At 36.2% G+C, this 23,773-nt stretch overlaps 2 long non-coding RNA genes across 2 annotated transcripts in view; one reads left to right on the top strand and one right to left on the bottom strand.

Annotated features, from left to right (window-relative positions):
* The window catches only part of LOC135072665 (uncharacterized), a 38,118-nt gene that overhangs the window by 3,570 nt on the left and 10,775 nt on the right, over nucleotides 1–23,773 (bottom strand). The window lies entirely within an intron of this gene.
* On the top strand, nucleotides 3,791–5,431 carry LOC135072667 (uncharacterized). Its single transcript, XR_010257475.1, has 2 exons — nucleotides 3,791–4,875; nucleotides 4,950–5,431. It is a non-coding gene; the product is annotated as an uncharacterized LOC135072667 (long non-coding RNA).

The following is a 23,773-nucleotide window of genomic DNA, read 5'->3' as shown; positions in this document are numbered from 1 at the left end:
ATCACACACTCGGAGCAGGAAATTGTTTATTCTCATTACATTAACAATGTACCTTCCTGAAAAGAGTGTCTGATAAACAAACGTAGTGATAGATAAAGAAACTGTTTTCTTAGTCCAAATAGATTTGGTATCAACAAAACGTTAATACAAGAAACCATCTTGTACAGCATGCAATAACATGAAAAACAAAACAGTGTATGAAACTAAATAAAAACTTTAGACGCTATCGTATTCATTTAGATAGGTTTTTTACCCAACGATTTGAGATGAACCCATGGTAGTGTTTTTAGTTTTGCTGTGGTTCTGCTACTAACCGCTAGAGGCGCTGTACAATTTGCCATACATTTTTTTACGCACTCGATAGCGAAATGCTCGGTAGGCAAACTCATGGTAGAGGCACAGAGATAAACAGATTGCGCAGTGCGTTGACTTCAGATGATATGCAGCATGGCTTGAAAAATTATTTCATTTCAGTTTCATTATACCGTCGTCAAATGCCTCTATTTGGATGACGTCACATCAAACTAAAAAAATTGGCAACTTATTCAGTTGAAATACTGAAGAGATATCCCGCCGCCGCTCGACTATTGTGTTGAGCTCACTCGTGACACAAGTATATTTAGCTTAGTACGAGGGGCTAACGGGAGTAGGTATTAGTAATTTGTGTGATAACAAATTACTAACAATAAAATTAACAATCTTTTTATTTATGAAAAAAAAAAGTTTTGCTATTAAATTGTAGTCTGTGCCTCTACCATGAGTTGCCATCGAAAACTTGGATTCGTATACTACAGTCGATAGAGTTTAAACGTGGATCGATGAAGTTTGCCTTAAAATCATACCATGAGTTCAATTACCGTATACTTTACTCGCCAGCGATAATTCGATGGTTTTGTGAGGTCATGTTGGTGAGCATGTTAACGTATCCAACTTCACACTCTATGAATGGATGAATGAAAGAACGAATGCCGCTTCTTTCTAACTATATAGAAAAGATAGAGTAGGAAATAACGAAAATGTCAAAAATAACACTGCAAAATTTAGGTGTCCTAGAACAGTGCTTAAAGCTGCATTAACATGATGATTTTAAATTTGTATTGTTTATTTCTTGTCATTGCGACTTTGACGCAGCCGTTGTCATGACAACAGATAACAAAACATGTTTTATTGAAGGATTATTGATGAATAATTTTCCACAAAAAATTGGATTTTAACCAGGAGAGGAAAATGACAACCTGTGCCTATCCGTTTAAACCGATTGTAGAATTTATGGAAAGGTAAGTTAAGTAAAAATAAACACACTATGTAGTGGAGGAATTTCAAAATTAAACGAATAGTTTTGAGCTGGTTTTTTTTGGAGAAATACAACCTTTCCAGCATAACTTCCACGTGCCTAGCTAAAATTCAGTAATATGAGTGCTAGATTTATATTTTCTAGATACAATAAAGTTGTTTTTCTATAGATATGGCGATCTGAGTATGCCCACTGAAGGACCCCAAGAAAGAGCCAACAATAGTCAATGGTGGGTGGAACTAACGGACACGCGAACGTGAAATGCTGATGCCACCGGCGACACGAAAACTACTGAGAAATTTAGAAAAGTGTGTATAAATACCTACTACTATATTCATTTTGATTGCTTTTATCTTATTTCGTCATTATTATTTGTAATGTTTATTTGTTAAGGTGTGGAGTGACTAAACAGCAAGAAGAAAGGCAACTCGCATACACAGAGCTGCCAAGGGAACACTGGACTGGTGGCGGTCCAGGTTCTTCCCTGAAGCCAAAGGATTTAGAGCAGAGTGCTTGTAAATAACTACTTGTAAATTAAATCCATAATAAAGACATAAGATATTATAATTAATTAAATACATTATATTGTTTTAATCTTTCATGGTCACTAAACATACATAGTAGCAATCTCGTCAGTAATAATAATTAAGTAAATACATATTATTATCCTACTAATATCCTACTTAATATTAAAAATGCGAAAATTTGGATGTCTGGATGTTTGTTACTCTTTCACGCAAAAACTACTGAACGGATTTTGATGAAACTTTACAGTATTATTGTTTATAACCCAGATTAACATATAGGCTATAATTATGACGATCTGTGACAAAATAAATTTCACGCGGACGAAGCCGCGGGCAAAAGCTAGTTGAAAATAAAATGATTATTTTTTATTGACTATATTTATTTCACAAAACCTAATACATAATACTTGATAATACACAGACTGATTAAAAACAAAAGTAAATTTCAACCTATGAAAATATTCATTGTCGGATTAGCTTTCTATCATGATCTCGTAAGGCTGCCTTTCCACCAGAGATGTGCGAGGATGCGTAGCGAAGGATGTGTTTGTAAAGAACCAATAGAATCGCTTCGTTTACCTCGCCTCGGTCAGCACATCTCTGGTGGAAAAGGCTCAGGCTGTACAACACTAATGAGCATTTTCAAATCTCTGCTACACATCCTCGTACGATACATTTTCCTCGCACAGCTTTGTCGGAAACCCGCACACATTTTCACAGCACAGCTAGACATCTTCGCACGACACAATTCCCTCGCATATCTCTGGGAAACGCAGCATCCTCTCCCTCCACCAAGGATCTCCACAATGTGCCCGCATCCAGGTTCTTCCCAAGTTCTTCCCGCGACCTTCACCAGATCGTCGGTCCACCTAGTGGGAGGTCTACCCACATGCTGATAACATGTTCCAGCGTAATAAACTTCTTTCCGACATAATTTAATAAAGAAAACACCTAAAATGACCTAAAACCACAATTTTATTTTGCTTTTCACACGTCAATAAGCCAGTGAGTTACGTTACTGTGACAGCTAAGGTATTTTTCGATGACATCTTTGAAAATTGCAACTCATGGTAAGTTATTTGTATGAAACTAATTAAAAACTTTAGTCGCTATCGTATTCATTTAGATAGGTTTTTTACCTAACGATTTGAGATGAACTCATGGTAGTGTTTTTAGTTTTGCTGTGGTTCTGCTACTAACCGCTAGAGGCGCTGTACAATTTGCCATACATTTTTTTACGGACTCGATAGCGAGATGCTCGGTAGGTAAACTCATGGTAGAGGCCATCTCTAATAGTTGATATTATGAGTCGACCGTAACTCGTAGTATTACGAGTATATCAACAATGGTTTACTGGATAAACTTTCCAGTACTATTTGTATGAGTCCTAAACTTCCCTCTATATTTAATCATACCCTCGCTAACATAACATGCTGATTAATTTCCAAAGTTCTGAGGCGAGGTAGGTATTTGTTTGAACCCCGTGTCTTGATGGAACTAAATTGATTCGACCCCACATAGTTCGAATATGCTGGTAATACGTTTGGGAAACTGATTTAACATGTTTGAACTTTATAATTATTATTTGTGAGGTGTAAAACAGAATGCCAGCTTGTAAAAGCTCCACGTAAAGCAAAAATGTAATATCTTTTGTCACAAGGTTCATATCAAATATCTGTAGATTTAAGGCTGGGTTGCACCACCTAATTTTGACGGTAACTATAACGAGAAACCGGTGCTTTTTGTATGGAGTTTGTCAGATTTTTGACGTTTGTCAAAATTAAAGTAAGATGGTGCAACCCAGCCTAAAAGTAGTATTTTTTTAAGTGGTAATAACAGCAACTAAAATGCTTAATAAAAATACAAGTTAGTTAAAAATTTGCATACACGCAAATATCATGTAACTTGAAATATAGTAACATTTAAGTCATAAGTTTGAACAATTTTTCTCTATTTATCTTGAAAATAAAGGACATTGTCAGAAACCGCCTAAAAAACCGCCCAAAAACATTAACCCATCATAATTATTTTCTATTTTTTTTAATACATTAAGCACCCTTTCATTCTAATGGACACTTAAGCATTGAAAAATTAAATAAATAAGTCTTTCAACGTTTATTCTATAATACTATTACAACTTCCGGACGTTTTGGTGCGTGGCATGGTCTAAAACCTATCAAGTTCCATAATTTTTGCCGATAAAATCTGTACGAGGCATTACCGTACTTTATTGCTGGGAGTCCATGTATAGTGATGTTCCTGCGGCCATCATAGACAATAAAATATCGATTTTGAAAATAAAATAAATCGATTAAACTGCTTTGAAGACTAGATTTGCGTTAAAAGCTAAAAAGATATTGACACTATTACAAGAAGCTATCTAAAGTGTCCAACTGGTCGAAGGTCGTAAATAAAATTAAAATAATTAGGACCATAAACTGATATTCATGGTATCATAACTGTAAAAGTGTCAGAATCCGATGTTGAATCCAATGCCAGTTGAAGTGTGAGAAACATATATCAACCTAGTATAGTTGCCAGTCTCTCATAATCTATGCCAATGAGGGTTTTCGCGATTGAAAAATCCGCCAGATGGCAATACGTAGACGTGAGGTCCAAATGCTGCATGATTGGTTATTTTTGACATGACATTGACAGATATCCACCAATCATGCAGCATTTGGACCTCGCGTCTACGTATTGCCATCTCGCGGATTTTTCAATCGCGAAAACCCTCATTCATAGCACATGTATACCTAATAATAGACCAAATGAACTTTTATAGATTGTGAAAGAGAAGATAAAGATTTTATTATTTTATTAAAATCTTGCCACGAGGTAGTTTTTCAGTAGAAACCAGGATTGGATAATCGCTACAGGCAAGTATCAGAACATTTTATAAATATTTTTAATCGATTATATCCTTGTGAATCGTTTTAATAAATTGTCATTTTACTTTTTCAATTAAATCTTTTTCAATCCCTAGTCTTGTCAAACTGTCATAATGTCAACAAATTATAAATGTCACGTCAGTTGACTCAATTTCAGTCTTCTGTGCGTTTATTGTATTTTTATTTCAATGAAATAGTGCTAAAGGGTTAGTACTAAAAGTGAAAGCCTTTTTTCAGAAAGAAAACCAATGTGGTGCCCTTATTATTCATACTGTTTGAAAGTTACAAGTCAGTGATACAGAGTTGCCGACATTATAACTCCGTAGTGATACCATACCAAAGAAGAAGTTTTCCTAAACACTTGTGTTATTTTTATACAGTGATCAAATAAAAAGGATTAATTGTACTGCTCAAATGGAATAACTTATCCCAAGAGACCGAATATAAAAAAAAAACCTCTCCATAGAAATTATCACCATCACGAGGATGTGAATTTTTTTTGAGAATTTGATATTGGTCCTGTAAGAAAAGTAGTTGTATTTCAGTAGTAGAATCAACCCTTCTTGTTTCATCAGCAAGAGTAACTATAAAAACGCCCTGTAGGTAGGTATTATTAAGCTGAAGAGTTTGTTTAGTGTCAAAGACTGTCACACAGTGTAACTTAAATTGGCATATTATGATAATGAACATAAAAACTTAAATAAATATTTATGTTAATATTTTTTCTATTTATTTATTTTCCCAAAGCTTCACAGTGACAGCTGAAACAGCAATACTGTTGTAAAACTAAATTTGGAACAAACTGTTACAAATATTTTACAAATTAAAATAAAACCGCATGTTGCTTTACTTTCTCGTATAGGTAATAAATGTAATTAATGGCTAGATTATTAATGTTACTTTGTTACCCTCAATAGTGAGGAGATCTTATAAAATGGTAACCCTGATTTTCATTGTCATTCAAGTGCTCTTTCTTCGCATAGGCTTCTGTGATTTGGCCAAGGGCCACACACATTGCGATAACATTATGCGACATTGATTTGACAGCAGCGGAGTGAAGTCTTGCGACTATGCAAAATGATACCCTGTAATCGTAGCGCATATAGACATAGACGGGGCGGGGCACATAGCTCGTAGAGCTGATGGCCACTGGGGCAGGAAAGTTCTTGAGTGGCGAGGGCGACCACGAGCCGAAAGACGTAGCGTGGGCAGGCCTCCCACTAGGTGGACCGACGATCTGGTGAAGGTCGCGGGAGGTGCCTGTATGCGAGCGGTGCAGGATCGGTCTTCGTGAAAATCCTTGGGGAAGGCCTTTGTCCAGCAGTGGACGTCTTTTCGGCTGAAACGAACGAACGAACGATACGTATTACCACTATTTACCAGACATTACTATTTATTGCATACTCGCCGGATTACACGTAGGAGCACGCGCGTTACAGCTTCGGCCTTGCATTATTATAAGATCTTGTTCCGCCCTTTTACGAACTTCCTCCGTGAGGATATCCCCGCCGAATTCTATGATGAACCTATCAAAAGTCATATTCTGCAATGTCAACCCACCACAAGGTGGACCGACGACCTGATAAAGGTAGCGGGAAGGCGCTGGATGCAGGCCGCTACCAACCGTGCGATGTGGAAGTCATTGGGGGAGGCCTATGTTCAGTAGTGGACGTCCTGTGGCTGAAATGATGATGATGATGATGAAATGAATGAAAATGACAAATCTTCGAACGTGTATAATACCGTGCCAAAGTAATCATATAATTTTGGCACCTTAATAACTATTGCCGTTTTTGTTGTAAAGATCATGCAGCGCTACTTGCGGATATTATTGGAAAGAAAACTATGTGGGCTCTAGATCTCAAGCCGCTTTAACGAACACGAAGTGCTCATACAATGCGGCGTATTTTCTTCCAGTCTTTAGTCAGGACTTTAGTCGAATTAAAACCCCGGTTGAACGTGATATAGCCGCACTAGAATACGATGCTTTTTTGCATAATCGCAAGACTTCGTTCCGGTGTCGACCGAATGTTATCATGATGTATGTGGCCCAGGGGTTACCGTAGCCGCTAAGGTTTGAAACTTCTTGCTTAAAATATTGTAGTCTTTGGCATAGACTACGACGGTAGTCATGGAGATAGGAGTTTGTTATCTCGTGTCAGATGTAAATGGTGAAAAGAAAACTCATGATTCGTGTTATTTTTATGCAATATGTAGGTATTTTATAAAAGTGGAACCCCGAGTGATCTCCAAAACCCATTCTATTATTATATACGATTCGGCTTCGATATCTATAATACAATAGGAGTTTATTTCATGTGTCAGATGACAAGGGTGGAAACAACCTACGATTCATGTTGTTTATTTACGTGCAATATGTGGGCATATTATAAAAGTGGAATGCCGAGTTGTATTTCTAAAACTTGTTCTATTATTTTATACTATTTGGCTGCGACTCGGCGTGACGACAATACAAAACATTTTTCGCGAATCGGTGTTCATACATTCACACAATACATTAGACGCCATGTTGTCATAAACGACATATTATAAAATCGCTGTGATTTAATATTCTTAATCATTAATTTTATGGCAAGTGTCCATCAGGAATCATTGTTCTTACACACAGAATCGTATTATTTCGCTTTCGGGTAGTAATATGTCAAAATTGTTGGTTCTTAGGCGAACAATGTATGGAGAACGAACATTGTCCTTTAATGCTGGAAATACATTTAAGTCGAAAGACTATATTTCAACGTCAAGAATAAACCTCATCTGTTTTACGTTGCTCTCCTAACCACAAGGAACATTTTTACAAAATACTGATTTGAAACGCGTGTATTTCTATAAATAATAACCCCCTTACTAATAAAAAGTTACACACTCATTGAACAGTAGTTTAAATTGTTGTTTCCATACTAAACGTCACTTTAAACAAGTTTTACAACGCGCAAGTAACTTTGATTAAGGCGGTTATAAGCGTTTCGATTCGATTAAATTCGCTCCGTCCCACAGTGGTCCCGCGTCTATGTAACAGCGGTCAAAAGTGAAAAACTTCTTAATAAAATAAAATACTTTGTAAAACATTGTATATTATTATATTATGCTACTGAAATTAAAGTAAAATACTCTTTGGGTAAAGAAGACTTCCTTTTTTTAGGCAAATTTCGCAAACCAGTGATTATAAGGATAGCTTAACCAGTCAAAATGTCTATTTTTGGAAACTTTTGTAGACTGAGATGCCTTTTTAAAATACTCTCAATCAGATAATTACTCTTATTTTCTAAATTCTTCATGTTAATATTTTCCTCATCACTAACTAATGATAACTTTAGATTCTGGTACACAAGACGAGACTTTTCAGCATTCGTGCCTTTTGTAACATTCCATTGCTCAAATACAAACAATCTTGAAAACGAGCAACGAATTTCTTGGCCTAGAACAGAAAAATAAATTGTCTTGGATTTCAAAGCTAAGTAAATAATGCAACTTTGGACCCCTACTGTCAAGGCCTTTGGTACTCTTGGGTGAAATTGCATACAAAATATAATAAAGCATAATTATTGTCAGCTAACAAATGACGTATAAATTGTTACGGGGCACGACGGGGAACTAAACTAAAAGTCTGAAAATATTTAATAAATCATCAATTATTTTCATCATATTTGACATGTTAATACCAGCCATATAACTTTAAAATTTTGACAAAAAGTTACACATTACCTTTTTCCAGGATTTCCATTGTTAAATGCACTAGTTTTAAATACAATTTATAAACAAAACTTTATGTAAACAAAGCAATAAACTTAGGACGCGCTGATAGCAACCGTTCTTAGGCATGCAATCATTGACTTCTGACTCGCAAAAGTATACCAATTTGTTAAGAAACATGTTGGAACTTTATTATTTTCTAAAACTAGAGGTTTTTAACTACCTACCTGCGTAAATAAAAAAAGATTAATAGACAACTGATTTTTTTGACTTTTGACCTCTGCCGGGCCTTCTGTGCGTCCTAGCACGTGTATCTTTTCCAAAACCGAAATAAAAATATTCTGTGTATTTCTCTCTTATCTAATTTGATTCATTGGCTAAAGCTTGAAAAGATAACAGATGGATATACTTCGTATTATATTAGGAAGTAAAGTTTGAAATTTCTAAAACTTTTATTAAATCTACCCGTAGATTTTCCGGTAAGAAGTAAACAAATCATTTATTTTATTTCTATGTTACCTATCCGCGTATCGCGTTAAGAGCGTTTACGCGAAGCGCGGCGTTTCAAGGGGCATCATTGGAAATGATTCGCGCGCGGCGTTTTTTAATAGTTTTCAAATGTTCATAGCAAAACAATAACAATGAATTATAAATATCGTTTCAAAGTAAATATTTTAAAGAAGATGTTATTTTATTATATTAAGCTATTTTTATGTTAAATTAATGAAGAATAATGGTGTAAAAATCACTTTGATTTTTGGGTATTTCACGTTCTTTCAATTTGTGATTTCTTATTGTAAAATGCTTAAATCTAAGAATTTTCTCAACTAACTATTTGCCTAAGGACCTATGCTATAGGATATAAATGTTTGTTATATCGTTTTCACAGTATTTTTATAAAAATTTCAGCTTGTAAACTGACGCTAAAGTGGAAATTTGAAAACCTGTGTGGACTTAGGTATCTTGATAGATTTCTTAAATACTATACTAATCGAAATATTTTCTCAACTATTTAGACGACGAAATTGCCTAATTATTTATGCCTATAACATATTTGTAATGTAACTGGTTAATGATTGTAACGGGTGGTTGAAAAAGTACTGTTTTTGCGCAAAACGGCGTAAACGCTCTTAAAATCAGTTTAAATTAATTCAATTAAATCTATTCATTATCTTTACAAACTTTAGTGTTAGAAGTGTAGATAGGGTCTAGTGTTTCTAGGGTCTAGTGTAGTACAAAAATCGGCTATTTATTGAGCGGATAACTCTGTAACACAGTACCCTCTGGCAGCGGTAACAGAGGTTAATGTTACTCGCAACCGCGTAATCGAGGGCAATATAACCTCTAAAGACCACCCGGTGTCCTGGGAGATATTAGAGATGTGTCACCACGGGTGTCACACTTTTGAGCACTTCACTACTGAAGCATCCGACCTAGCGACTACATTTGAGAATTTTATAAATTGTTAGGTCAGTGACTTCAGTGTGCGGAGAACTCAAGTGATATCTAATACCTACTCGACTGATAAAAATGTAATGCTGGACTTCCTATGTTATTTTAAAGCTTGAGATTAGGAATACAAATTTTTCTAAAGTAAGTAGCTATATCGTCTATTTTGAACTCAAGTAATACTTATCTCTTAGAACATTGTTAAGAAAATTCAATCTGCCCCATTGTATTGATACGGTATGTGTGATACTTATACATATAACTGTCCATTACAGATGTCGGCAAATAATAATAGGGTTTCTTTAGAACAAAAAGTTAAACCTTTCTTTAAGTAAAACATATTGATTTAAAGTGCCACTCGAACCTCATATAAAGCAAGATTGGCTTTAAACTCTCGAAGCATTTTAAATACTTAAGATTTTACAAGAGCGGCAATTCCCTCAAGCGGTCAACATAGAAGCTATTTGCTCTGAACATAATGAACGCTGAGAAAGGTTTGAGGCAAAATTCAGCGGCATTTTGCCGCCAAAAGGCGGATATTAGTGCAGCGTTTCGCCGCTACACTCCGACTTGGGTCTGTAAACGACTTTATTGACGCTTTAAAAATAATGAGATCTTCAGAGCGATGTTGCTTTGTACAATTTAATCCAAAAATATTTTTGATGAGAATATTTAACAGGTAAGATATTTCTTTGAAAACGTTTTTATGAGATCAAAACAAAAGAGCTTTTTTAATTATTTTTATCTTTACTTGTATAATTTAGGGAAATATTAGTAGAAAATGCAATTAAGCTAATATGATTGTGTTAAGAGGTTTATTTCTTTAAATTTAGAGTATAGCATTATTATTATTTTCTCCCTAATGACGTTAGAAGAAGGTTCGTCACAATAATTCAGTGATTGACGGGGATAAAACCTAAATTCGCTTAGTTAGGTACTGTCGCTTCACATTACTTTCGTAGTTTTGGAAAAACAATACGCAAAAGTTACGCACTATGTTCTAAAAAAACATAGTTTTCTTACACTATCTCCCAACTCGTCCGGCCAGCAGTGGACTACGGGCTAAATTCTTCATTTTGCATTTGGTTAACTTCAAATTAAAGAAAAAACAAAAACATAATATCTATAAGCAGTAAGAATCGTGTCGTAATAAACTGAATTCGGTAGCAATTATCGTGTTTGTAAAAGGGGCACCGCAAATCCTTCGCTGAATTATTAAAATGGCAGCCGTGATTCCGAGTGTGATCCTCACTTAGCGCGCATATTGGATGTATCTAGGGTTGCCAGGCGTCCGGCTTTAGCCGGACATGTTTGGCTTTTTACGGTCTTGTCCGGCCTGTCCGGCTTTTGTTAGGCTTTTTATTTGGCCTGCTGCGCCAGGCGAACGTCGAGCCACAGAATAATATGAAGCGCACGCATCACGATGTTATGTTGGGCAACCGCGATGACAGTACTCACTCGTGAGCTATGACACTAATTGCACCCCCCCCCCCCCCCCCGTCACATGTCCGGCTTTTAGGGTAAAATGTCCGGCCAAATGAAGCACAGAGTCCGGCTTTTGTGTTTTTGGACCTGGCAACCCTAGATGTATCGGAAGCATTGCCGTTCGTTTCTCGTGAAAAAGTAATAAAAATTAAATTGGGGCTTAATTTTACGAATGTATTACATACTTGCTAATGCGCGTGGTTTCGCCCACGTGGGTTTTGATCTGCCAAAATTAAATTCCTGAATATGTTGAAACACACACCGAAACTGTATGCTCTATAATAAAAATTAACAAGATCACATTTTATTTGTGTTTGATATTTTAGTACAGATGAAAGTGTTGACTTCAAACAAAGATAAAATACGAGCATAAACATTGGAAATATAATTTACGAGTAGTAATAATAAGTGCGAAAGTTTATAGTCTGGTGACTTCATATAATTTATCTTACTTTTCCAATAGGTACTAGAGCTCAATTCTGAGAAATTGGATACTTAGGCCCGGTTTCCACTAAGGCGGAGCAGAGCGGAACGTTTTGTTCAGAGCGGAGCGGAAAAGTATTTTGAATAACGAATCAGATTTCACTTTTCTTCTCCGCTCCAGATAGTTCCGCCGCCGCTGTCAAATTCTGTAGTATGTAAGTATGTAGAAAAATTTCACGGGCCGACATTTCTCCGCTCTAGTCCGCCTTCATGGAAAACGGGCCTTATGTATGTCATTGAAATATTAAGTGACTGGCTTACAAAACCCTCACACGTGATAGGATCCAATGAATTGTCAATCCCATAACGCTGACAGTGCCCGCTTGACAACAATACGGATATACTTGAAGGCTTTGTGGCCGAAATAGGTTGGGTGCTTGAACCTGCTCGGTGATAGATTACTTAACTCTACCATAGAGATTTCGATGGGTATGATATTAATATACCTAGCTAGGGTCATAGAACCTAGGGTGTCCAAAGATGACTTCTAAATATAATATAACTCAAAGGTGACTGACTGACTGACATAGTGTTCTATCAACGCACAGCCCAAACCACTGGACGGATCAGGCTGAAATTTGGCATGCAGGTAGATGTTATGACCGCTAAGAAAGGATTTTACGAAACTCTATCCCTAAGGGGGTAAAACAGGATCCACGCGTACGAAGTCGCGGGCGGTCGCTAGTAGTAAATAGAGATAGCAATGCGTATGGAAATACCTAGGGTGTAGAAAATGCGTTGATAATCAACTTCTGTCCGTGTATTCGTTCGATTGAAGTATTTTTAGCAGTGCTTAGATAAACCTTTGTTTCAGGAAATGAATAGGATTTGTTGATTTGGTTACTAAGACTTTACTGTCTTCTGTCCATTTTATTAAGTCTTTACTTTTCACGAGATCCTTGTAGGTACATAGCCATACACTTTTCGAAACTTCATTTGTGGTGTTACTCGATTTTTGATGACTAGCCCCCTTGCTAATAAAACTTACACGTTCGTTGAACAGTGTTTTAAAGTGACGTTTAGTATAGAAATGTAATTTTAAAACATTGTTCAACAACTGTGTAACTTTTTATTGGTAAGGGGGTAGGTATTTATTTATTACCTAACTACTTATAAGTTGAAACATCCTCGCATTGTTTTGACAAGTATGCGCTAAAATATGGACGAGGAAACGGCGGGAGAATGCAATTGTTTTGTGCTTTTTCTTGAATGTAGTAGGGTATTGTCGCCTGTTTGCGTCCAAGCGACAAATTGCCCTTTAAAAACAGACGATTTTTAGAACAACAAACAATTACACATATCATGTATATAAGATAATAATACTTAATTAAATACATAATATTACTTAAGCAAGAAATTCACCGTAGCCCTTCAAGTACCAGCGAATCGAGACACAATAGAAATCAAATGTTACCGCGGTCTCATGCGACCGCTTGAGATTCCACGTGATATCTAGCAAAACAGTGACAATCGAGTGGTGTTAGACATAAAAATTATTATAAAAAACTGATTTTCTTTACAAAAATAAATACCTATACCTACCTACACACAAACGAAGTCAATTGCCTGGATGTTTTACTGGTGTCACTCCTAAGAATTTTCCACTATTTATTTACAAAGTCTGTGGACGCAAACAGGTGATTCGACCCTACGAAAAAGCATTCTTCTTAATCCTCGTGTGCTGCACTCCACAGCTGACAAAATGAAACCCACTTTTTTATTTCGGTTCCCTTGCACTGTATGGTTTGACAAGTGTGAAAATATACATATGTGTAGTATTATCATAGATGAGATGAAAGACAGAGCAATCAAGGAATCTATTTTTGCACAGTATTCGAATTGAGTCTTGGATTTGTGTTCAGGAACAAATCATGCGCAAAATAAAATATGTTTCCTCTTTAATTTATAAAATGGAAAGACACGGGTCTTAACGCGACATTTATGACTGAGTTACATGATGTACTCACGGCTTGACGTTTCGGTTTCTAATAAATTATGAAATGGAACGCGAAAGTTCAAAATCTTAATTTACTGTTACTTAACCATATTAATACTTTGAGTCGTAGAAAAGTTTTCAGTCAAAATGCTTTTTCAGGGATTTCAATCCACTTTCCGGACTCTTTAAGATTTTGATAATATGAAATTTGTAAAGGAACTACGAGTATACTGTGTAGATCCAGAAAATCCAAAATGAAGAAGGGACATGACCATTGACCATTAATGAAGAATAAAGGATTTTAAGGGTAATGATTTTATTAAATGATTATAGCTTTGAAGTACGTCTTCTGTTTGTATTTACAAGTAGGTTTACTGCTATTTATTATTTATTTTTATACTAGCCTATTATTTGCGGTCATGTTCACATGAATTTTGGTATGAAAAAGTGTTACATAGAGTATCAGATATCCTTCGACAACTGTGTTTTTTTCCGAGTCAATAGTTTCAGAGATATATTCGAGAATATATTCGAGAACATAATTTCCGTTTAGACTTTTGGGGAGCTTTAGATAAAACATCCTGAAGCAATTGCTCTGAATTTTAAACTAGTTTTTGCCGGCGGTTTCGCCCTCGTGAAATATTATTATACATAGAAAACACCCAGTCCAATACAAACAAATATGTTCATGCACACAAATGTTTGTACTGTGCGGGAATCGAACCCGCAACCTCCGGAATAGTAGTCCGCTTCGAACCACTACACCAAACGGCCGACTATCTATATCTATTGACTTATTTCCTCTTTATTCTGAGAACTCTAGCTAGACTATTTCAGTAAATTACCTATCTTTTTTATAATACCATTTTGCCCTATGATTTGTAACTAAGTCATTTGTTAAGTAAACGGAAAAGTAGTTCATTACATTTTCGTACCTGTTCGCAAACAACAAAACACAACTTGGGGCAAGTTGAAAGGAAACTTAAACTAGCAAACGCTCGCAAACTCATTTTAGTTGAGTAAACTTCTAAATAAGTACCTAATAATAGAGTTACTTGTATAAAATATTAGAGGACGAAATATAGTACTTTACCTCAATTTTAGAAATGAAAAAGTATCTTTGTTTTTTTAATATTAGAAAAAAAAATTGATATGTATAGTTTAGAATAGAGATAGTTTAGGTTCCTGGGAACAACTTAGGATAGTTTTTATTATAGGTAATTCCCGATTATGTATGCAAACGATTAAACGATCTTTAAGTGACAGACCGGTATCCACGTGAGCAGATCCGCAGACCTTTTAATGTAGTCCTACATTTACGCAAATCGTTGTTCCGTAGTCTAATGTCGCATTACATCGATTATAAAAGCCCGTTTTCACTATTCTTTGTTGACGATCGCTTGGGTTGATATTCACATCCGATGGTAATATCGAATATAGTCGGTCCAGCAAGTCATGGCGCAGTGGGCGGCCAAATTGTGATAAATTGCTCCTCTAATGCTGATATTACGGCCTAACAATTTGTTGAGTTCAGACATGGGTGTAGCGCAGTTTAACGGCCATTCTCAGATGAGCTAGTTTTTGCGTGTCCGGGCTGTTAAATCGTTAAAAATGACAAATTAGAGACATGCAAGTATTTTTATATGTTACTTAACAACCCCATCCAGTTGTGCATTAAATCATAGGCCTCTATTTTAAGTATTTGTGACTTAATTAATTTCATGAACCTCTGTTCTCTAATTACCGTTACGCGTCCGCACACCGACTTAATGTTAAAACTTGGCTGTAATTTTTATGTCGTATAGATTTGGTTTACTCCATTCAACATTTTAAAGAGTACAAAAGATTGTCTTACGCATAGCAAAATATCTATTCAATAGAACCATTCTGTAAATAATTAGAATTAAAAAACTGCTTGTCCGAGCGAAAGTCCTAATTCCCGTGACGTTTTCTGTTTTTGGGCACACAAGCCTAAATAATAATATTTGACACATCATTTACGCGCGCGGCGCGAGCCCTTAGTTAGTTCTAAGACCTGTTAGCAAGTAGACGTCTATTGCGTTGGCGTACCGTCGATGAAGTGCGTAAGAGTATAATTACCATGTCTTTGGTTTTCAATTTTTCTATTTACCATGTCCTTATTTTTATACTCGATTTTTGAAGGTAGATCCACGTTGTTAATTTAAATAGATTCAGTACTTTGGCCTTCATACGTTGTAGTAAGACAGTATTTGCATACGCTGAAGATTTTTGAGATTTTGAAGAAAAACTATCGTTTTATAATTTCCATGTACTAATTACCGTATATTTATAATCACCGTTGTATTAAATTATTACCTACAAATTGCACTCACGATTGAATAAGTATGATGATAAAATATGAAATATACCAAGACTTTCGCATAACAACTGTACGGACTTTTCTTCCAATCTGACAATCAAAATTTAAAAAAACTTTCGTTAAAGTAACCTCGAAATAGATTCGATTTCATGACAAATGTTCAGCTTCAGTTGCTGCATGGTTGTTGGATTTAAGAGTATATTTAAACCCCTAAGGACCCCACAAAAAGAAGTTACCTGGAGTGAAATCGGGGCTTTCTGATGGCCAGGAGATGTCACCCCTGCATGAAACATGTCTCGTACCAGATATTTATTTTTATTATTAGTATAATTGATATTAACATCTTAAATCATTAATTAATTCTAATATAATACCATTAACATCTATCCATAATACCTTTGCCCTAAGAAGATGAGATTTTCCAACAGTAACACTTACCTGGCGTGATCACATTAAGAACAAAAGAGAACAAATCAACAGACAATGGGACTTTTCAAGGCAAGAGTGTATAGGCACTTTGTACCATCCTAAACTGCATCCTACCTGCTTTATTGTGCATAGAAAAAACTTCGTGATATGCAATGGGTACTGGACAGAAGAAGCTTGGAGAACAAACTAATACAAATGGATCCTAAAACCCATGTAGACATGGCATCGACTTAGCCTCGCAAATGTAGAAATATTTTAACGTTTTCAAAATAAAGTTTTAAAAATCTTGAGCTGTGCACCTTGGTTTACAAAGTCCACTGAAGTGATACCAAACGTCAAAGAGGGTGTGAAAAATCCTGTAAAGCTTACAACCAAAGACTAGACCTTCATGCAATCTATTTGCTGCATCCCTTCTAAATTCTAAGAATTCTGCATTTAGGCTCAGGAGAAAGCGAATAGCATCAATCTGAAAACTTATTGTAAAAGAATCGAGGTGACAAATCATGGGATATGCTGAGCTGGAACTGTCATTATTACAAATTTAATTTAATCTGATAATGGGTGATGGCTGATCGCAGATAGATTAAAAAGAGGAAAAATCACTTAAATCATTAATTAATTTTTCGATATAATATGCATATCCGAAAAATCAAATTTGTGAGATCTCCTGATCCATTATCTGTACGTTAAATCGTTTGTACCACATCGAAATCAAATAAAATAAATTATGATTAAGATTCTGATGAAAGAATGTGACACGTAGCCCCTTCTGGCCGAAACTAAGTGTTCCTGTTATAGCCTCGATTATTGCAGTATACTGAAAATATCTTGATCCAATAAATAATAGAAATGAGTGTTTTCCTTTTTTCAAAGGGTTATTAAGTGTACCTACAGCGTTTTTTATGACGCTATATATTTATATACAAATTTATCAAAGCAAGATATTGTTTTCTTGCTATTTTACATATTTTTTCTAATTACCGTTAGATTAAGTATTAGCCTTATCTAATTACCGTGACCATAAAATTTTTGGGTCTCATTTACGCGAAAACCGCTTGGAATAATTTGACGCCTTAAAGATTGTTAAATTCGTACTTTTCATGTGTTTCATATTTAAATGCGTTTAAGTCAATTAAGCCAAATTTCAAAAATGATATGGTAATTAGGCTGAGAACGCCTAATCGTGAGAATGACCGTTAAAGCAAATCTCGCTCCCGATATAACTTTTGGGTTCGGACGTTTATTAAATACAGCTCTCAGTAATCCGGGCTCAAGAATAGTTTCGGAGCTGTCATTCACCTGAACAAATTGCCAGGTCATAGTTGGAAACTCGGCTTAAAAGATAAATAATAAATCGCGGGCACGCATAATGTACTGCCTACTTAATGGAAAGCAAGTATTGTGTAACCAAGACGAATTGTTTTTACTGTAACACACGAACCTATCTGTTTTGGGATATATCACATTTTCAGTCTATAAGTTTATGCTTCGGCTACGTCTGTGTTAAAATGGTTTGAACAGAATTATATTACGCGCTAGTCGCGAACAAAACCACCTGATTTCATATTAGAAGAACGAATAAAATAATGAATTTTCAGAACCCTTTCTCGAAAATTTGCCATAATGGTTCCCTATGAGAACTCACCCCATATTTTTCTTTTTTTGGCAAAAAATGCAAGGGCCATTTATATGATGATGAGGACATTGAGAGAGAGCGTAGGGCGCTGGCGGTAAGAAGCAATATGCTTGCACGCAGGTTCGCTCGATGTACGGGGGAGGTCAAGATTACCCTTTTCAAGGCTTTTTGTCAGTCCTTTTACTCGAGTGGTCTGTGGGTGAGTTATACGCGTCGAGCCTACAGCGCGCTACGCGTGCAGTACAACAACGCCTTCAGAATGCTGTTGAGGCTGCCGCGGTTCTGCAGCGCCTCGGGAATGTTCGCGGACGCACGGACAGACGGGTTCCATGCGATAATGCGTAAAAAAGCCTCGTCGCTGCTACGCCGCATAAGGGTCAGCAACAACAGCATTCTGAGGACAATTATTGCACGTCCTGACTGTCCTATCCAAACACATTGGATACAATTATCTATGGGCCAAATAAAATGAAAACTAAAAGTAAAAGTAATGTGCACTAACTCAACTAACATAATATAAGGAAAAATTGTTACTAATCCCTACTAACAAACTATGGATGAAAGTCTGAAATAAATTATTTATTATTATTATTCTTGTTTACACTTTGTGTATCTCGATGTCTTATACATCGGTGTATTAATGGTATTCACGGGCCTAAACCAAGTGAATACCAGTACAATAATATAACTAAAAATAGAAATACATTGAGCAGTATTGAGACTTAATTATTTGACGAAGACTGTAAAAATTTCCGGACAATTCTGCATGTGTTTAGAATGCTGGCCTTTTGTAGTTGTGTGGAAATATATTCAGGTAAGTCCAAGCTTCTAAGTGATGGGGCAAGCTGTACTGGAATGACTCCTGTTGTGGACAGAACTATAGGGACGATACTTACTTTATTTAATCTCCACATACGAGTTATCTCGTCCTTAAGGTCTGTATATTTAGAGATTTTTTCCGCTATTGTTTTTTGTAGGTTGTGAGTATTAGGGATAGCAATGTCAATTAAATGTGCAGTTTTATTGATTTTATCGATGAGAGTTATGTCTGGCCTGTTAAAATGTACTGTTTTGTCGGTAAGGATCGCACGGTCAAAATATAGTTTGTGAGAGGTGTTTTCCAAGACGGTTTCAGGGTTGTACTTGTAATATGGGGTGGGTGCTGATGTTAGTAGTTTATATTTCTGGGCTATTGCTTGATGAATTATGTTTGCAACCTGATCGTGCCGGTGTTTATAGTCTGTTTGAACTATGGCCTTACATGCACCTGTGATGTGTTGTATCGTCTCCGGAGAACTATTGCATCGTCTGCAGCTATCATTCTGTAAGTTTGGCAATTTAATGATGTATTTTTGATAATTGCGTGTTTCTATGATTTGGTCCTGTATGGCTATAGCAAATCCCTCCGTCTCCGGGAATAGCTCTCCTCGCTTCAGCCACTCGTTCGACGCCTTGTAGTCGACGTTAGTGTGGAGAAGATCTTGAAGATGCCTCCCGTGGAGAGATTTCCTAATCCAATCCTGTAGTTTAGTATCTCTGTGGGTCTGCTTTTCACTATTTTGTTCATCTTGATCTTTTATTATATTTCGGCCAAATAAATAAAAATGAAAAGTAGCAAAAATTATTTATGTACTAAAATTTATTTCCAGAAAGCGACCAGTGATTAAAGGACAATGTTCGTTCTCCATACATTGTTTGCCTAAAAACCAACAATTTTGACATATTACTACCCGAAAGCGAAATAATACGATTCTGTGTGTAAGAACAATGATTCCTGATGGACACTTGCCATAAAATTAATGATTAAGAATATTAAATCACAGCGATTTTATAATATGTCGTTTATGACAACATGGCGTCTAATGTATTGTGTGAATGTATGAACACCGATTCGCGAAAAATGTTTTGTATTGTCGTCACGCCGAGTCGCAGCCAAATAGTATAAAATAATAGAACAAGTTTTAGAAATACAACTCGGCATTACACTTTTATAATATGCCCACATATTGCACGTAAATAAACAACATGAATCGTAGGTTGTTTCCACCCTTGTCATCTGACACATGAAATAAACTCCTATTGTATTATAGATATCGAAGCCGAATCGTATATAATAATAGAATGGGTTTTGGAGATCACTCGGGGTTCCACTTTTATAAAATACCTACATATTGCATAAAAATAACACGAATCATGAGTTTTCTTTTCACCATTTACATCTGACACGAGATAACAAACTCCTATCTCCATGACTACCGTCGTAGTCTATGCCAAAGACTACAATATTTTAAGCAAGAAGTTTCAAACCTTAGCGGCTACGGTAACCCCTGGGCCACATACATCATGATAACATTCGGTCGACACCGGAACGAAGTCTTGCGATTATGCAAAAAAGCATCGTATTCTAGTGCGGCTATATCACGTTCAACCGGGGTTTTAATTCGACTAAAGTCCTGACTAAAGACTGGAAGAAAATACGCCGCATTGTATGAGCACTTCGTGTTCGTTAAAGCGGCTTCAGATCTAGAGCCTACATAGTTTTCTTTCCAATAATATCCGCAAGTAGCGCTGCATGATCTTTACAACAAAAACGGCAATAGTTATTAAGGTGCCAAAATTATATGATTACTTAGGCACGGTATTATACACGTTCGAAGATTTGTCATTTTCATTCATTTCATCATCATCATCATCATTTCAGCCACAGGACGTCCACTACTGAACATAGGCCTCCCCCAATGACTTCCACATCGCACGGTTGGTAGCGGCCTGCATCCAGCGCCTTCCCGCTACCTTTATCAGGTCGTCGGTCCACCTTGTGGTGGGTTGACATTGCAGAATATGACTTTTGATAGGTTCATCATAGAATTCGGCGGGGATATCCTCACGGAGGAAGTTCGTAAAAGGGCGGAACAATATCTTATAATAATGCAAGGCAGTGCACGTGTAATCCGGCGAGTATGCAATAAATAGTAATGTCTGGTAAATAGTGGTAATACGTATCGTTCGTTCGTTCGTTTCAGCCGAAAAGACGTCCACTGCTGGACAAAGGCCTCCCCCAAGGATTTCCACGAAGACCGATCCTGCACCGCTCGCATACAGGCACCTCCCGCGACCTTCACCAGATCGTCGGTCCACCTAGTGGGAGGCCTGCCCACGCTACGTCTTTCGGCTCGTGGTCACCACTCAAGAACTTTCCTGCCCCAGCGGCCATCAGCTCTACGAGCTATGTGCCCCGCCCCGTCTATGTCTAATTATGCGCTACGATTACAGGGTATCATTTTGCATAGTCGCAAGACTTCACTCCGCTGCTGTCAAATCAATGTCGCATAATGTTATCGCAATGTGTGTGGCCCTTGGCCAAATCACAGAAGCCTATGCGAAGAAAGAGCACTTGAATGACAATGAAAATCAGGGTTACCATTTTATAAGATCTCCTCACTATTGAGGGTAACAAAGTAACATTAATAATCTAGCCATTAATTACATTTATTACCTATACGAGAAAGTAAAGCAACATGCGGTTTTATTTTAATTTGTAAAATATTTGTAACAGTTTGTTCCAAGTTTAGTTTTACAACAGTATTGCTGTTTCAGCTGTCACTGTGAAGCTTTGGGAAAATAAATAAATAGAAAAAATATTAACATAAATATTTATTTAAGTTTTTATGTTCATTATCATAATAATATGCCAATTTAAGTTACACTGTGTGACAGTCTTTGACACTAAACAAACTCTTCAGCTTAATAATACCTACCTACAGGGCGTTTTTATAGTTACTCTTGCTGATGAAACAAGAAGGGTTGATTCTACTACTGAAATACAACTACTTTTCTTACAGGACCAATATCAAATTCTCAAAAAAATTCACATCCTCGTGATGGTGATAATTTCTATGGAGAGGTTTTTTTTTATATTCGGTCTCTTGGGATAAGTTATTCCATTTGAGCAGTAGAATTAATCCTTTTTATTTGATCACATATAAAAATAACACAAGTGTTTAGGAAAACTTCTTCTTTGGTATGGTATCACTACGGAGTTATAATGTCGGCAACTCTGTATCACTGACTTGTAACTTTCAAACAGTATGAATAATAAGGACCACATTGGTTTTCTTTCTGAAAAAAGGCTTTCACTTTTAGTACTAACCCTTTAGCACTATTTCATTGAAATAAAAATACAATAAACTCACAGAAGACTGAAATTGAGTCAACTGACGTGACATTTATGATTTGTTGACATTATGACAGTTTGACAAGACTAGGGATTGAAAAAGTTTTAATTGAAAAAGTAAAATGACAATTTATTAAAACGATTCACAAGGATATAATCGATTAAAAATATTTATAAAATGTTCTGATACTTGCCTGTAGCGATTATCCAATCCTGGTTTCTACTGAAAAACTACCTCGTGGCAAGATTTTAATAAAATAATAAAATCTTTATCTTCTCTTTCACAATCTATAAAAGTTCATTTGGTCTATTATTATACATGTGCTATGAATGAGGGTTTTCGCGATTGAAAAATCCGCGAGATGGCAATACGTAGACGCGAGGTCCAAATGCTGCATGATTGGTGGATATCTGTCAATGTCATGTCAAAAATAACCAATCATGCAGCATTTGGACCTCACGTCTACGTATTGCCATCTGGCGGATTTTTCAATCGCGAAAACCCTCGTTGGCATAGATTATGAGAGACTGGCAACTATACTAGGTTGATATATGTTTCTCACACTTCAACTGGCATTGGATTCAACATCGGATTCTGACACTTTTACAGTTATGATACCATGAATATCAGTTTATGGTCCTAATTATTTTTATTTTATTTACGACCTTCGACCAGTTGGACACTTTAGATAGCTTCTTGTAATAAATAAATAAATAAATAAATAAACCTTTATTGTCACCATAACAAAAAAAATACAACTTTAACACAGCTTAACAATTAAAATTAAGGTGACAAGGGCATCCGGCTCAGCGTAAGCTGTACGGCACTAGGTCCATGCAGCGCTGGTTTTCAGCCGGTGCCAGTCTCCTGCACAGTAATACAGCGTACATAGGTAGGTGCAGTGATATAAAAAAGAGAAACAAGATTAAAATAAAAAACCACACATTTTTCATCACCAGTCACTAAGCCTCTCCCACACCGTCACACCGTCAGCTCGTTTAAAACAAAATAAAAAACAAAGGAAGAATCATTACCTATATGCGACTTCGTTCAAAATTAATTGTTTTTGAATAAGCGATTCCTTCATGGAAGCTTTAAAACTTAGCAAACAATCTTTGCTTCGCATGGGTGGGGGAAGATTGTTCCAGATCTTTGATGCCGCATATTTAAAAGAACCTTTAAAGCCTTGTGTCCTGTGTATGGGTATACACAATTTATCTCCCACTCTGCCACGAGTGTTCAGACCATGTGCGTTCTTTGTCCACTCAAGTTTCTCGTAGAGGTAATGAGGTGTATGACTTTTGACAATTTTATGCATAAGAGTCATAAAATGTAATTCTCGTCGTGCTGACATCTTAAGAACCCGTTCCTTATTAAGGTAAGGTCAATACTGTCAATACTGTCAATATCTTTTTA

This window comes from Ostrinia nubilalis, chromosome 6 (assembly GCF_963855985.1).
Source record: "Ostrinia nubilalis chromosome 6, ilOstNubi1.1, whole genome shotgun sequence".
NCBI classification, from domain to species: Eukaryota; Metazoa; Arthropoda; class Insecta; order Lepidoptera; family Crambidae; genus Ostrinia; species Ostrinia nubilalis.
The sequence above is the reverse complement of the archived record's forward strand: the minus strand, read 5'-3'. Positions and strand labels throughout refer to the sequence as shown.